The sequence below is a fragment of the Sugiyamaella lignohabitans genome, chromosome C (assembly GCF_001640025.1).
Source record: "Sugiyamaella lignohabitans strain CBS 10342 chromosome C, complete sequence".
In the NCBI taxonomy this organism is placed as follows: Eukaryota; Fungi; Ascomycota; class Dipodascomycetes; order Dipodascales; family Trichomonascaceae; genus Sugiyamaella; species Sugiyamaella lignohabitans.
This window is the reverse complement of record NC_031671.1, coordinates 1,015,281-1,027,604: the sequence shown is the minus strand read 5'-3', so window position 1 is coordinate 1,027,604 and position 12,324 is coordinate 1,015,281.

Genomic DNA, 12,324 nt, shown 5'->3' with positions numbered 1-12,324 from the left:
TTGTAATAACAGGATATATGATCATTCCAGCGAAGAGTTCGGGGGGTAGGGCCCTACGCTGTAAATGGAACGTTATAATAGGATTAAATGACCGTCCTCTATTTCACTCGCTTTTCCTTGAGGGTCCAATGTCAGAAGTATAGTTTACCAATAAGGCAAGGACAGAATACTTACTCAGCATTAGTAGAATATATTGTCCATATTCGTTTTAATTTTCGCAAGCATTGTACTTAATAGCATTCAGAAACTATGATGTTCAGCTCAGTTGACGAATGCACCTTAATGGAATCAGATATTGACAGGCATCTAATAGCAATTGAATGATAGCGCGCATTTAAGCTATCCCCTTGGAGTATCCGGACAAAATCACCCAGGTAATTACGTTCTGAAAAAAGCGAAGAAGCAAACTAGGCCGAGACGGATTGGGACTTGTCAAAGATTAGCTAAATGAAGGAGTACGGACACTTTTAGTGGACATAGTGCTTGAAAAGTAGCCCCAGGAAACACACGACTGCGGAGAACAGGTATATCAACTTGTGACGGGCGAGAGTCATCACGACTACCAGCCGCCACGATGGGCTTACTCCTGATGAACCCTAGGCATGGTCTCTCTAGACTACTGAAGTAGACTGAAGATTAAACCTGTCAGATTGTGATAGAAGTTACGGAATACTGGGGTTCCATGCTTTGGACCGCACCGGGTCACCGATGGCTTCAGCCGATTTGCACGTGACTATGCATTAGGTTAGGCATATGTTTTAGGAAATTTATGCTTAAATACCAGATTAAGCACCCCTTCCCACAGACGTTGCATTGCATTGCATCAGGTTACGGGTAGTTTTTGGGAATCTTATGGATTTTGATTAAGAATACCTCTTTCAGACCTTCCCTACATCTTCCCTGCATCAGCACGCATTGCATTGCAGTAGGTTAGGGGTAGTTTTGGGGAAGTTTATGGGCACAGAGTACCGATACCGCATTCAGTGCGTTGCTTTTGCAGGAACAACAACACATGTTGTGCTCGTTATGGGGTTGTTTACAACAGAGTTGGGTTACGCTAGAGCCCAAAAAATATAAATATGCGTCTTCTTCCCCCGTATTCTCTTCCTCTTCACTATCACTTTTTTCTTACAAACCAACTCTCTCGAATCAAATTTACTTCTTCGTCGATCAACAATGACTTTGATTGTGTCTACTGTTTTAGCTCACGCTATCTTCAGTGTTTCTGTCCATGAGGACCCTCTTCACCTATTGTTTACCTTTTTACTCCTCACTGCCTGGTATTGGTATGACGTCCACCCCGCTCTAGTCCTTGTTGACTGTGGTGAGGTTACTGAACCTGAACCTGTTGTTGTGGTTGAAGTCGTCGAGGAACCACCTAGACCCTTGACTGAGAGAGAGAAAATTCAAAAGTTGTGGCGGGAAACACAGGAATGGAAGGCTCAACGGGCTCTTGAACGTGCCAACCGTCCTCCTCCTCCCCCCAAACGGGTCATTCGAACTATTCCGGTCCCAGTCTATCCCAAACCACCACCTCCACCTAAACCCAAGCCTCTTACGGTTAAACGTGCCATCACCAGGTCTTGGAAAGCGGTGCGAAAATGCACGCTCCGCACTCTCGGCTATTAAAGCCATCAACCGCTCTTGGTTATTCTGCCATTCAATTGAGGAGCCGGCCAGTCTTTTGCAGCAACGAACTACTCCAAAGTACCAATTCACAACTACTTCACCATCACTTGCATCCAGTCGTTCAACAATCTGGCCAACAACACACCACTTGACTTGACTACTAGTACAACAATCATCCATTGAAATCATGAGTCTTAACAGTGGCGCGCTCCTTGCTGCGCCTAGTTTTGCAATTTGATTGTGGCTTCCTCAGCGTCGCCATCCTTGGATATCACTTCTAGTCACCCCGATCTCCCACCCCTACTGAGGTTTTATTACACTGGCGCCGCTGTCTGCGGTTCGACATGTTTTCAAAACTCACAGTCCTTCACTACAAGATCGAGTGTCAATTTAAATCATCAATCAGATTGTTGTTCGCTAAAACTGGCTCCATCATCACACCATTACACTTTGGTAACATTACAATCCATGCTGCTCTGGTTTCTCTCATTGGCTCTCTGTTCTACTCTTGGTCTATTTTCTCTCTGGTTTCTCGGTCTCTGTATGGTTTTCACTCTCTACTACTCTCAACTACTCTTTACTACTTCTGTTTGAAAAAAGGAAAAATTGAAAACCCTCGCAAAAAAAAAAAAAGAATCTAAATGAAAACCCTGGAAAAAAAAAGCTCTACTCTCTACTGTGTCTCATGGACATCACTCTACTCGGTCTCTTGGTCTCTACTATTTTATTCTTATTTGGTCTACTCTACTCTATTGGCCACTCTACGCCAGACTATTGTACTGCTGCAATTTCCTAGCCCCTCTATGCTAGTCTACTATCAGGATCTATTTTATTCTGACAACTCTACTTGGCCACTCTACCCTACTTGGCCCCTTCTCTACTCCACTCTACTCTACTCTACTACTGTACCTACTAATATACTATACTTTAATAAATATATCTAAGCTGTAACCATCTTCTAATTGAATAACTCTTGTGCTCGACTGCTCATATGGATATTGAACAATTGTAACATAATAACACATGAGTGCATATGGGTTAAGTGAATCCGAGCACGATCTGGTGTAAATGTATACATGCTTGGCCTGAATAAGACGGCACTCTTCGTCAAACTTGGAATATATATTCCGCCGAGTGGCATTAGCACTTTGAAATACATACTCCAGCCCCATAGTTGGTAAACTCTACGAAACTTCAATAGCCCGATTTTTTGCAATTCAACCATGACGTACCCCGAGCAGCCATTGTCACCAAACACATGAGTTAGGCCAACAATATATATATGTTCCAATTGTTAAAGAATCATAGCAGAGGTGAATAAAAATAGTGATAGCTTTTAATTGCAATGTCAAGCACTGCTCAATACAAACTCTGCAAATATGCCGACTTTGGAGGCCAAGATACCAGGTTACCGACAAGGAGAAAGCCTTTGCGGATGACGAGAAGGGACTTGACTAAAAAAAGCTAGACATGAGAAAGCGGAAGCTAGACTTGAGACCTAACGCGAAACACCATGAGTTCCTGATAAGGCATTCAAACCCACTTGACACTACCTACAGAATCGCCAACAAGGGATCTCTGACAAGGACCAATGTGCCAATAAGACTTAACAAATGAGAAATCAACTGCAAGAAGTTCTGAAGTCCGCTCAATAATCAGGTGATATATGAGGCCCTCATATTCTAAAAAGCTGTCGGCGTGTGTCTGCTGAATCAACGCCATGGGTACTCCCACCCTCCTAAACAGCACATCTCACGTAGTTCACTCTACTTCAATGTTCCAGTAATACTTTAGCATCACTCCTGCCCTTAAGGTGTGCAATCCAATTCAAGGCCGCCTGAAATTGTGATTTGAGAGCATTACGCTCAGTTAGCCCGATCCTTAGTTCAAAATAAGTTTAGCATTTCCTTTACACAGGTGGATCATCTCATAAGTAGCCAAGATTGATTACTAGAAAAAAACAGAAGTATCATGTAGGGATGATGATGCACAAAATTATCAAGAGATAATAAGTATGTGACGTGATAAGACGAACAACCACTGTTGAATCAATTGCACATATTGATTGTCATCGGTAGAACCCAAGAGTTACCAGAGTCGAAAAAATCATGATTTTCCCGCATCGTTAAAAGGGCAGGTTCCTAGCCACAAAATGATATTAAATCCAATAAAAATGCAATACAAATGCAACACCCCAGGGCTGAAATTCCATTTTCAGCCCTGGGGTGTATTGCTTCGTACCAAAAAAAAAAAAAAGTCTTGGTTCTCGCTAACTAGTACCAGAGCTATGAATGACAAACTTTCTCATTCGTCACTAGCGAGAAATTACACTCCTGAAACTCTCACTTCCCTTACAATGGTACCGCTTAGTGCTGAAATTGTAAGGCGTGTACTTAGCAATAAATAGATTATCGATAATAGCATTCCTCCTTGATAAATTTCAGCTCTGAACTGTTATCACAGCTAGCTGTTAAGCTTCGATGAACTCCGAAATCCATTTGATCGGAGAATACGGTGTGGATTGACATATCAATTCCAGTCATTTGTTAACAGCTATTACAATGTACTGCTAAACCTAAAGCAAACCCGTTTGAGATCCGCGTATGGCAAGCGAATGGGCTCCTGATTAGCTATATTCCAACTAGTACAATCATTGAATAAAGAATATCTGCTGCTGTCTTTAATTTATTTAACGAAAAAAATGCTTTAATTATCTATTTCATAATTTATTTACTATCTACAACAATACTCAGAAAGAGTACAAAATTAATGAGCAACGAGTATCGGGCTCTACCCGACCTCGTTTGCCGGAGGCAATCAGAGGTACTTCTTTGGGGACTACATACTTATGTATTTACAGCTATGGTGGTGGTTGCTCATGACCCGAGACCCTAAGCCCATTCCGATTCAAGCGTGATCTTAGCGATATCGCAGAATCGCTCTAACTTACCCAAACTCATGAGAATCTCTGACTTCTTCGTTTGATGGAGGTCCAGGGTATCAACTCCCATATCAAGGAGCTTCAGGTAAGCTTCGTTGACGGCCAATAGTTGCTTCAAGATGGATCGTCGGTGGATTCTAGCTTGCTCAACAGTAACCTTTAAACAAGTGAAGGTCAGCTTGTCATCGCAGGCACCACTGTAAGCGTAGCTAAGGTTCAAGCTATCCATAAAAGCTTCGAACTTCAAGTACTCTTTGGAACCATAGGAATAGTTAATAAGTCTGGAAGGCAGGTTAGCAAGTCTGTTCAACAGACGTTGAGAGGGAGCAGCGGTGGTGGTGATGGAAGTGGGGTTAGCGGTAGTGCGGGAGGACTTCGATGGTTTGGGAATAGAGGGGGCTTTGCGGGGGTTCATGTAGGTATCGGAGAGGATAGACATGGTGGAGCGAGACGAATGGCCGCTGGAGTGGTGACGAGAGTTGGTGGTAGAGTTGGTCTGAGAGTTGGTGTGTGAGCTGGCGTGAGAAGCGGAGCGAGAGCTGGAGCGAGAGCTGGAGCGAGAGCTGGTAACAGAGTTAGGAGCACGGGTGGTTGAAGAGATAGGAGCTGCCATGGGGATCGAGGGGCAAGAGGTAGAGCGGGTATTGCGAGACGACAATGGTGCGCGTGAAACATGTTGAGAAGGAATGGATGAGGAAACAGACCGGGTGCGAGTTGCGGGTAATGGGGTAGAGGTAGCAAGTGGGATGGAATGGTAGGTAGTGGGAGAACGTGAGCAGGAAGAGGAGGAGTGAGAGATGGAGTGAGACGAGGGAGTATTGGATGTGGAGTGAGTGGTGGAATGTGAGAACAATGAGGCGGAGCGAGTACCAGAGCGTGAAGAGGAAGAGGTGGAGGATGATGATGTAGTAGAGTGGGTGGCAGAACGTCTGGAATAGGAGGGAATGGTTCCAGAAGAGGCCGAAGCAGTAGAATGATGGAAAAGACGAGCTAGAGTGGCTGTGCTACCAGAAGTTGAAGAACTGCGGGAAGTGGTGGTGGAGGAAGGATGAGAACTGTGGCGGGAACTAGTAGAAGATTCGGTGCGGGAGACATTGGTGACAGTTCTGAGAGGTGACTGGATGGGTGGAGAAAAAGTACGTTTGAGTGTGGTTGGGCGGGGTCTGGCAATGTAGGGTATGCGAGGGATAATTCCAAGAGCGTTAGCAGAAGAATTAGCGGTAGCGGCAGAAGCACGAGCACGATACATTTTTGCTTAGTACTAGGGGGGAGAGAAAAAGAAGAAGAAAGCAGCAGCAGCCGAATGCACTCTTATATAAACAAAAAAACGTTTCTTTTTCTGGTTTGTTTTGATTGAGTGGTCATGTGAGTCGACATTTGTTTTTCAGCTCCATTGGCAAGTGTACCCATTATTAGATACCAAATTACGCCGCACCCTGGGATCATGGTCCGCGGTACCTAATGCTTTGTTTTTCCAATAATTCCCGAGCTAGAGATCCTGTCCGATTTGTATCCTTAAGTTATAACAAGGTTAACAAGATTATGCATTATGAATCGCCTTAGGTAATTAAGCTGATGGCGAATGAGTAGGGGTGTCAAATCTGCACCTTGAATGCGCTATCTGGGTACGTGATTATCTTATCAAGTTGCATATAGCTTTAACCATGTTATAATGAGACCGGACCACAATGCCAACCTGGTATGCCCAGATGACTCTTAATTGTTTTTCAACTACCACTTTTCATTGCCAAACTAAAATATACCTTTCTATCTTTCCACTTTGTTTGGAAACGGACTTAGTACAGGAGCATATCACATGACGAAGTGACTTGTCATATTAGTGTTACCTAGCCCAAAGCACCCCCCTGTTTATTCTGTTCAAATCGAATCAACATATTGGTATGTATGATCTGCCACCAACCGGTAGCAACTGATTGAGTTACTTCCACTTGAGTACGAATTATAGACGGGATGTGTCTTGAATTGTGTACAGACAAGAGATAGAACCTGTCATGTTCATATCTGCTCTTCAATATTAAAAAAACAGGCCATATGAAAGTAGAATAAGTAGAAGAGGTAAAAAAATATCAAGATGCAAAATATATATATGCTGAGGATCGCAACAACGTTGTCCCCAACACGCTTATGGAAGAATTCCGTTAGGCAGGGCTAAATACAGAACAGGGTCTTATCAGCATAATTAGCTACCATTATTTCATCGCTCGTTATCGTAGAGCAAGTTTCAAGATATACTAAGAATATAAATGAGTGGCATGCATGGAAAAAAATAGGCCTTGAAATTATCCCTGTTACAGATCGTCATTAGTGGAGGCGAGCAAGGTATTTAGCTGGGTTAAGAATGTAGCTTGGATACTGAGCAATTAGTCCTATTTTAACACATACTCTCACGCAGTATGCCTGTGCCTCTGTTACCGGCCGGTCTAGAAATCCATTGGTTGGGGTACATTGGTGGGCCAATGAAGGAAATATCGGGTATAGTAGGTCCAGATGTCATTGGGACCACTAATTGCATTAGTTTTATTGATAGTTTAAGTTTAGGGGTGACTGGGCAATTGTCAAGTAAGCTCATATTATAGAGAGAAGAAACCAGGATCCAGAATAATTCTAAAACGTAACACTGCGACCATACTGAAATCAAGACTTTTTGAAACCATTCGATCCCTCCTTTTATTTGGCAATTATCCAAACGAAAAAGTATTAAGGATTTATTAAACGATCTTAAAAACATTGGTATACAGTGTTAGCAGGTAACGAAGAGAAAGGACTGGCAGGGGAAGCTACCATTGTCTGTCTAGTCTCAGGAGAAGTAGACTCAGAGTATTTCGACAGTAGTTGAGAGAGCTACCGTAGATGGTAAAATTGAAAGTCAGCGCCATGTCATGTTGATAGTACTACAAATGCCGTTTGAAAAAATCTAGGTAGACATTGGCAGGATTTACCTAGGCGATTCAGTAACCCTCCACGCGCAGGTGACGCAGTCTGTGATTGAGTAGTCTCAGGAAATATCGACTATAGAAACTGAAAAATGACGGAAGTATCAGAAGAAGCTGGAATTGTCTGTTTAGACTCTTGAGATATAGGCTCCCACAATCTTTCTTGACTAGTAGAAACTATTGGTAGGTGGCCCGATATATAGACGCATTTCCTAGCTATTAAATATTCTAGTAGAGACATATGCTTGGATAAATTAATGATATGTAAGCTTGACACAATTGTTTAGTGGTAAATATGCTGGTGAATAAAAGTTTGGTAAAAAGCCCAGCTGCCTGAGACAGCCAGGTTCGTTTATTGGCTATATACTTATAGAAATAGACTATATACAGAACTTACAGGTCACTTCCAAAGAAGGATTTCTTGACCCAGGCAGAAAGAGAGTTAGTTATTCTAAACGCAGTATTAGTGAGAAAATTGTACCAGCCAGTTTCAGTGATATGTCTTGGTTCGACTACATTCGAAGTAGGTTGAGGCATGTCTGTATGCTTGTTAGTAGTATCAGAAAGAGGGACTTCTTCCTCAGTAGCTTTGTCGTTGAAATTGGAAACGGATTCAGTGATTGGTGCGGGGGTATTGGTGCGGGTATTCGAAGCACAGACTCTGCGCAAAAACTCAGGAGGGTACGCAAAGATCGAGCGGTAGACAGGGGGTTGGAATGTGAGTGGAACTGGAGTGCTGGGGGTAGGGCAGCAGCATGTGTACGGGTATGAAGGAGGGGGTCGGCCAGAAGGCGGGTATAAGGGCTTGCGCTTCTTGTACTCTCTCAAGCGAGGCACCGGCTTAGCACTAGCGAACATCGCGTTAAATCTATCCGGTCCTGTGGGGTAAGGTTGCCATTGTTCTGATTGCTTATTGGCCATGGTCTTCTCATTTATCTCATTGTTCTTGCTTTTCTTTTTCTTCTCGTTCTTGTCGGCTTTTTTGATCTCTTCGGACTCTAAAGAAGAAGTAGCCAAGCCAGACGAAGAACATGAAAAAGCCGAAGCTGCAGCTTTCTGTTCAAAATAGGAAAACAAGTCGTCAAAGTTGGAGGCATCAAAAGCTTCGGTGCTGTGAGAATCGTTAGTGGAATCGCAGTCAGAGGCATTGGAAAACAAATCGTCGAAGTTGGAGGGTTCAGGAATTCCTGTACTGTGAGAATCGTCAGTGGAATCGAATTCAGGTGCATTGGAAAACAAATCGTCGACGTTGGAAGCTTCAAGAGTCTCGGTGCTGTCAGAAACGTCAGTGTAATTGAAGTAAGGAGTATTGGCAAGCAAATCGTCGAAGTTACAGGCATTAGAAAACAAATTGTCGAGGTTGGAGGCTTCAGAGGCATTGGAAAACAAAAACTCGTCGAAGTTGGAGACTTCAGGAGTGTCGGTGCTGTCAGAATCTTCAGTGGAATCGAAGTCAGAGGCATTGGTAACTTCCCGGAGTGGGCTATGCTGGTAAGGTATATGATTAACGTTAAGGGTGGTGCGAGTAGGCCTCTTGCGGTAAGGTACGCGAGGGAGAATTTTTATGGAGTTCACAATAAAAAATGGTGCAGCTGATGTAGAAGACATTTTTCTTAAGAGGGATAAGAAAAGAGAAAGAAGAAAGAATGATGCATCAACGCAACCCTTTTATATAAACAAACCCCCATTTCTTTTTGCTCTTGTTTTGGTTGCGGTTGCTGCGGCTACGTTTTTTCTTTTTCTATTAACGCCCATGTTGATGCATTCTGAAAAAAACTTCAATTCAATAACAATCTATCTTATCTTTGAAGATCTGCCATTAGCGATGTAATGTAAGCACGATATCTGCACCCTGTAATCAACCTTAAATTTAAACATTCTGGGCGGTGCTTGGATGTCAACAACTGGAAGCATGAGGAGCCTCACAGTAGAAATAAAGTGTTCTATGGATGTTTCAGTTGGACAGAAGCTGCCTGACAACTATCGTCCAATTGAGTGACAATATCTAGCTTGGTGATAAGTAGTAAACAAGTCAACGTCGGGAGTAGAAGACTAAGTAGATCGCTCAAAACGGTTTAAAGTAGGAATGCAAGATAACACCCAAGAGATGTCTGTAGATCTCCAGCTGTGCTTGCAGTCGATGATTACGGGCGTTTGTTAAAGTGCATCTCATAGGATTTCGGCAGACTAGAGTTAAGAGGTGATCAATTTGAGATCATTCGCGATAACAACACCAGGCATATGGGGACCCCTAGTTTATTCGAGGATCAATTTCGCATCGAATTATTCACTATTCTGCTCACCTCTTTTATGCCATACATTACTATATCGCGATAATCCCAACAGATGGCGCCTGGAGTTGATCTGGGCAGGTGTTAAGCAGCCGCTAGTTATATAGCCTTTAGCCATCATCTGTATTGTTCAACACGCCTTACTATACTCGCTGGGACCAAATTTTAACTTTAATATTTGAAGGGGTGTTAACAGTAATCCGAAAATTGTTAGAGCAGTTACGGCCATATCTAGAGTAAAATAAGATTTCCCGTCCGATCAATCATATTCAAGCCTCTAAGAGCCTTGATCAGTAATGCCGTGGGAGACCAGGCGTGAACAGAAGGTGCTGTAATTTTTTGGAAATTCGTTAACAAATTTTACAGGCTTGTGATATCTTAAACTGAAAGATATTTCGTATGTTCTAATCTGGGGAGCATGGACACCTCCATCTTATGATGCTTCCAACTTTCTGAACTAGAAGAATGGGCCTTCAGAGTCATCTGCCAGGTGGCTGTTGATGCCAAGTCCCCTGAAATAATATCAGAGAATTCCAGGTAAAGTTGATTTGTCATGAAGTTACAGAAAACTACCTAAAACTATTGTTTAAAACTTTTATTACAGATGAACTTTTTAATCTTCTTCAACTACCACTACCACTTTATATAGATAGATCATGCCTGTATTTTTCAGTTCTAAGTTTCACATAAAAGCAATGTTAATTGAAGAAGGAGTCAGCAGTTGGGCGACGGCTGGCTCCCCAAATAGCTATTAGCTTCTTGAATTACTTATAATTCAAGATAAATTACTAGATTGGTGGAGAGGTCTCTAATGGAATATAAACAAGAAGAGTGTGATAAGATGGGCAATAAAGACGACACCTATCCGTAGAATTCGGGAGTTTCTGTTATGGAAGATAACGAAAGGCATTGAGAAACAGATGTGGTACTTCATTTTTAAAAGTATACAAGTCAGAGTTGTGCCTACTCATTTTTGCCGACAGCATCACTGAAAACTGGAAAACGTTTTGGTATAGCTCATTATTTTGTCACTAATTCGACAAGCTATTGTCAGATCCGATATTGGAGCTTACCTGGTATGGGAAATGCCAGGATAAGAGTCTTATCACAGTTCAAGTGGCATCCTGCAAGATAACGAGTGAGCGGCCACATGCATACATGAAGATCGACTAGCCCAGGCTCCACAGCATCACAGCAACACGGTTCATATCGAACTTAATTCCCTTCCAGATGAAACGCAATATATAGCAACTCGTAACAGGGGACAATTGAGAATTAGACCATAGGCTCGACCGGCTTATGATACCGTTTTTATGGGCTCTGCCATCTTTCGACTATCCCCAGAACAGCCCTTTTTACTGGTGATTGCGCTAGCCATTCCTAAACTTAGCACTTTGACCTTTGTGGATGTTGATAGCTAACAATTTTGAGAAGGTGGCTAACAATGTCCTGGATATGATGGGACTGGGTAAAAAGTTCGAGCGGCAGGGGTACTGTCTAAATAACTGGCTACGAGAGGGGCTAGTCCCGTCCCCTTGACTCATATCACTTCACTGCAATCATTAAGTCAAACATCTTATATTTCTTGGCTCAATTTTAAACCTGGAAATGGTTGGTTGGTTAAAGTATGCTATGTTTTTTGGCGTGGCACAGACTGGTATTATTATTCATTCAATTGCTCAATTCCACCACTGAAAACATCTTCCAATAGACTTTACTCAAGTTAATAGAGCTTTCATGGTTAAATAAACAATCTCTGTGGCAAAAATTGAGCGCCGACTACTTTACTTAGCCCCTGAGACGGCTCCGTCCGTGCCTTTCGCGGTACTTCTCCCAACTGCACTCCCAACCACCGTAAGAAACTCCTGCCGAGTTTCAGCTAGCCTGAGCTAATGCCCTGCGGTCACAAGCGAAGGCAGCCCAGGCCACCTCCGTTCTCCCAAAACCTGCATGCATTACCCCGGTGCTGCCCGTCCGTTATCTCGCATATGGGCCAGCCGCTTGGCTGGGCTGCGATGAGATTACCCCTGACATTTCCGTACCAAATAAAGTTAGAATAAAGTTGCACGATCAGAGTCAAATTGATTACAGTTTTAGACAAAATTTAGTGTAGCTGGTCTTAAATGGTAGCTTCCGCCAATTCCTCCCTCTTTCTGATGCTCAGATGCTAGCACTGGACATTGGCTCGTTCCCAGCAAGTAGCTCAGCCGGTGCCCAGCTGTTTGTCCCAGCGACTGTAGGCTGCAGGCTGCAGCTTGCAGCTCGGCCGAGTCCGTGAACCAAGATTATGTGTTCGGTGCAGACATCAACATAATCTTTAGAGCCCCGTGCATATATATGATGGGACATCTGCTGAAATGGTATTTTTTTCTTCTCTTCTTCTTTTTTTCTCCTCAGAATAAAACTACAGCTGTTCTTACACTTTATTTTTGTTCTGTGAATTTTTAACAAGCGCTTTCAACACTATTTTTCTACTACTGTCTTACTGTTGCCCATTTTAATTGATAAA